Here is a 5,310-nt window from a genome sequence, read left to right as displayed (position 1 = left end):
AATCAAAATAATAATTTTCAACTAGTTAGATGGTAATGCTAAAAATTAAAATAGTAGTAATATTTAATTAGTTGGATGACGATAATAAAAATTTAAATGCATTATGTGAATTATTTTAATGACTACTAACATATTATGTCAATTTATTATAAGATTTTATTGCATAAGGTATTTGAGTGTTGAGAAAATAGAAGAAATTTAATAATCTTCAAATACGTGATAAATTTATCTTTTTAGTTTTAATTTAGCTATAATTATGTAGCTTTAGAATGAATTATCTTTCCTAAATTTGCAGTTATTAAACTTAGAAACTTAATCTTCCCTAAATAGTTATAAAAGGGTAAATATGTAATGTTAAATTATTGTGAATGTAAAATATCTAAAATATTCAATTTTGTATATACAATGTTTGTTAATTTATCACTACTCAAAAAAAATTAATCTAGTTTTGAGGACAAAAAGAGTATTACGTAAGTGGACCTCGAAATTCAACTAAACCATTACACTCACATATTTTGAATTAATTACTTAAAGTCAGATATAACTATAGTATTAAAAGGATTAAAAATCACAAACTTGTAAAACAATTTTAATGTATTATCACATACATGTGCGATGCACACATTTTTATTTACTTAATATTAGTAAAAAAAATTTAAAAAAATAAAGTAATTTTTACACCCAAAACAAAAACAATTTCCCAATCACAAAATAATCAAGACTCAAGAGAATGAATTGAGAAAGCATACGCATGTTTACTTGGGCATAGGCTTGTTAGGAGGAACTATAAAGGACATAGCATATCCAACTGGGGGTTATTGATTAGGAACAAATCTTTGAGAGGTTCTGAAGATTTGATTTATCCCAATATATTAAAGCAAGGAGTGTTACATGTTTTACTCCATTAAAACATGATCTCCATTCCAAAATTCTGACCATAACCTTGGAGTGTATTTGGACTAACCATAAGTTATGCTGTTCTCATGAATGTATTTGTGTGTGTTACATATTGAACTATGTATTGGTCCAAAATTTTCTTTTCATTTTTTAATTTGATTATTATTGTTATTTGTATTCGTCTTTGTTTATTTTTGTATTTCAGTTTAGTTTAGGTAATTAGAAATAAAATACTGATTTCACTTTGTGATCTTAATTACCTTGTGCAAATAATAAAGTTGGAATGTTTTCTAGAACAGGTTCAGCTGCTGGATGGGGGCGAATTGATGATTCTTCTGTAATAAAGGTATATTCTTAGGTTCAGCTGTTGGAATGTTTGTTACAATGTCTCTAAATTCAAAGATTCTTTTTAGAATATTTCAAGTTTATGATAAAGTACTTATCTTAGTACAAATAAATATCAATAATGTTCTTAGTTCTTTAAATCTATCCTAATCTAAAGTGTCAGTTTGGTGAAAAGACCATTTTGCCCTTATCGGCGGAAAACTGTGAAGCTATTTTATTTACCCTTTTGGTCATTTTGCAAAATGGATAGAATTGTGAGTGGATTCTGACTGTGTTGGAATCTATGCCGGTCAATGGACTTTGACCAATTATAATTTCAACAAGACATTTAATTTTGTGAAATTAAATGATATAGCGTTGATCTACGTTCGGAGTAGATGACCGTGGTGATGGAACTGGCAGCGGAAGCGGTGTTGCATGGATTAACATAATTTAACAATTATTAATCACACCAATAAATCACATAATAATCGGATCTATTTAGAAGATTATTTAGACAAAATCTATTCGCTTAATTCTCACATGTATCATGCTCATAACTTGAATTGATCATGCTTAAGAATATTGAAACCTAAAACATGCTTTTCTACGGAGCAGAAAAATACCTAATTAATTCTCCAAAGAATTGAAGATGGCTTGTTGCTTCTCCACGTGACGCTTTGAATACTAGACCACAAATCTTCTCTCTGGTTCCCGAACTGTACTCCGATATCAGTGTGGGCTAATCTCACCAGAATACTAGGACTTAAATAAAGAAGACAGAAGAAATCATTTTGGGAAAAAGGAGTAGAAATCGAAATCTCCTTAAGCTGGGGGGGGACGAAAATTTCAAAAATTTTGAGGATAAAAATTGTGATATTTCTGTCTCCTTTATTCTCCTATTTATATTAAGTTCCTTTTGGGCCCAGACATGGATCTATGGAAGGTTTTGGATATGGGCTCATCCAATTTACTTTTTACTAATTAAATTGAACCCACAATTTAATATAAGTTATAATTAGAATATTACGAGCAGCCACTACAGAAGTAATATTGAACTCTCCCCATCCAAATCCGAAATTACAAGTAATCCGGGTTTCCGTTTAACTTTCATTTCCCGCGCTTAAGATAAAAATGTACATTAATTAATTAATGTCTGCTATGGACTTAATTAATTAACTTCTTATTAATTCCAAGAGTGGACTTAGCATGAAACGCTTATTTATTATTCATAGAGTAATCAAACTCCAACTAGCTAGGTGTAATACCCGCTTTTATTATTACCTTTTAATGTTAAGATTTTGTTTTGAGAACGAACGAGTGATAGATCTTGAACAAAATATCGTATTTGTTTTGATTGGTTGCGATTAGAAATATTAAGTGTTTGAATTGTTGTGGGTTGATTATGTGGTGAAAGTAGTCGACGAGATTGACGTGAAATTCGTCTATGAGAAATTGTTGGCATTCGGTTACGAGTACTTGGAATAACACCAAAGTACTATATTAAAACACCACAATTTAATCAAAATTGTAAACCAAATATTTGAACCTAATATCTTTTTAATTCTTCCTCTAGCTAATTATACTTATTCAATTGGGCTACTTTTATTGTAGCTATTTATTCCCAATTCCTAATTAAAACTCTGCAGTCAAATTGTTGGTCAACACATATTCCTTCTGCCAAATTCATTCATTCTACACGGGTTCTTCTCCACTCCCTAAAACTTCTCTAACAAACAAATCAGTCTCTACATAATATCCTCTCCACAACTGCATTCATTATCATCCGTTCCGCAACAACAGTCCAGTTTTCTTCTCTTCTGTGAAGGTAATTCCTCCTCATTCTTTTAAATATGAAAACCTCCATTGTTGACTCCATAATTCAAAATCACAGTGTGAAGATTCTTCACAGAGGAAGCCGAGATTATTTTATAATACCTTTGCTTGTGCAAATCTTCTTCCTCCTAAAGGTATTTTCTTTTCTTCAATTCCATGTTATAATTCCATACATTCACGGTAGACCACCGAATTGAATATCCGAAACTGTGGAATGATTCTTCTTGATAAAGTCTCAATCTTTAACACCATTAGAAGTTGCTCTCTTGTTTCCTCTTCATTTTAAATTCTTTAAAATCCCTTGTATGCCCAAAAGGGAGATGGATGCTTACCTGACGTGAACGGGCTGGGCAGTGGCGTCGGACAGCAGCTCCGAACCGAGCTTGCGGCGGCGACTTTTACCGACGGTGAGGAGAAACCGAAGGGAGAAAGATGGAGGCAGCTTTGTGCTTTTTATATTGGGGAATTGTAATTCATAAGTTGAGATTTTATTAGAGAGATGAGAGTGAGATTAAGGTTTTGCAAAATTGTGTATTGTAGAGGAGAGGCAGAGGGAGAAGCTGTTTTGGTGAGTTTCAGAGAGAGAGAACGTAGATGTTTTGAGATAAAAAAAAATTGGGAGAGAGACGTGTGATGTTTGGGAGTATATTAGACTACTGTTTTTTTTTCGTTTAGTTTGTGCAATTGGGCCTCTTATTAAATTCTTTGGTAATAATAGGCCTACTGGGCTTTTGTTACAAATGGGCCAGCTTAATTGTTGGTGTGGGTTGGCAGTTGGTGTATGGAGTTGAGTAGGGAGTATGTACGTGAGTTTTGGTTGGGAGTATATAAGTTAAACTCTTTTAATTAATTGTTTACTCTGTTCAAGTTTTGCTATGGGATTAGGAGTATTTTATTTTTACTTCTTTGAGCTTTGATAATTAGATTGGGTTTAGAAGTGGGCTAGTTTATTTGTTTGAATGGGTCGACAGTTGGGCGTATTTTGGTGATGGTCGGACTTTTGGTTGTTTAGTGGAGTTAATTTCTTTTTTTTTTCTCTTTCGGCCCGATAATTTAAATAAATCGCGAACTGATGTTGGATCGAGATTTATCTTGCAGAAGTAGGTTTTCGTCATAATAAAGATGAAGGATAAATTGAGCACACACATAGGATGCATGCATTGTTTTACATTAATTTATTTTGCAAAGTCTAATTTTGCATATTATGCTTTTCAAAAAGGGTGAACTTGTGCACGTTGTTTGCGGTGGAAACGAAAAGTGAATTGAGGAGCTAAGCTTGTGAGGTGGGCTTTCGTTTTAAATAAGGACTATGTCCTAAATACTATTTTATGTGAAAGGAGGTGAAAATTTGTTTGTCTTGCCATGTTTTGTGTTTGAATGAACCTATCTGAAGTGGCTATGCCATGTATGTTTAATCGAATTCGGGTCCCAGTAGGGCCGCAAACCCTGCTCGGACTAGTGTACACCCAGTAGATCGTGCGCTATCTCTTTGGAGTTGGCCGGTCTAGTGACTTGGTTCGTGGCCACGTTCCTTGTCATGTATGTTCAGATATGGTGATGGTGATGTGGATGGAAGATGGTTGCAACCGAACTTTATGTGAAAATGCTTTTTAGTGACTTGGGTTCTTTTCATTTAAAACCCCCAAGATCACTCGGTATGGCTTGACAAACTGATTTGGCATGTGTCCACTGAGTGCATCAAGTACTCAGCCCTGCATATTTGTTTTCTTAATGTGCAGATTGAGCGACGACGGGCGTGGAGGATGTTGAGCAGAATTTATGGATTATTTATGTTTGGCTTAATATTGTTGGATGTGTCGTGTCTTCATAATCGGCATTTTCCGTGTCTTGAACGCTTCCGCTAGGTGTCTTTTCTTTAAAATTGTTTTAGTATTGAGAACCTAACTCTTTTCAAAATTGTCTACTTTCTAGTCTTTATTTCTTAGAATTGGTACTTTGTTGAAATGATACTATGTTGTTTTCTAAGTTATTTCAATTATTTAAATATTTTGGTCAAAGATGTGTGTTTCCCCCTTTCTTCCCCGCTTCTTTAATCATCCCCTAGTCGCGATCAACCGTGTTTTCTATCCTTAGAAAATACGGGCGTGACATATGGAAAACTGCCATACCGAATTTCCGGTATACCGAACTCCGGTATACCGAAACTTACGGTACGGTATCGGTATGGTTTTTGTCATACCGTAACTTTCGGTACGGTATACGGTATGGCACTCCTGGTACGGTATACCGTAC

At 33.9% G+C, this 5,310-nt stretch overlaps 1 long non-coding RNA gene across 2 annotated transcripts; it reads left to right on the top strand.

Moving 5' to 3' along the window:
- The first annotated feature begins 2,991 nt into the window (after positions 1 to 2,991).
- On the top strand, positions 2,992 to 5,060 carry LOC125208578. Of its 2 annotated transcripts, XR_007174136.1 has the most exons (4): positions 2,992 to 3,049; positions 3,116 to 3,191; positions 4,277 to 4,340; positions 4,797 to 5,060. It is a non-coding gene; the product is annotated as an uncharacterized LOC125208578 (long non-coding RNA). The 2 variants fall into 2 exon arrangements; XR_007174137.1 differs by lacking the exons at positions 4,277 to 4,340; positions 4,797 to 5,060 and adding an exon at positions 3,374 to 3,777.
- Positions 5,061 to 5,310: the final 250 nt, after the last annotated feature.

Source organism: Salvia hispanica, chromosome 2 (genome assembly GCF_023119035.1).
Source record: "Salvia hispanica cultivar TCC Black 2014 chromosome 2, UniMelb_Shisp_WGS_1.0, whole genome shotgun sequence".
NCBI classification, from domain to species: domain Eukaryota; kingdom Viridiplantae; phylum Streptophyta; class Magnoliopsida; order Lamiales; family Lamiaceae; genus Salvia; species Salvia hispanica.
Note: the sequence above shows the minus strand (reverse complement) of the source record. Positions and strands in the feature narration are given on the sequence as shown.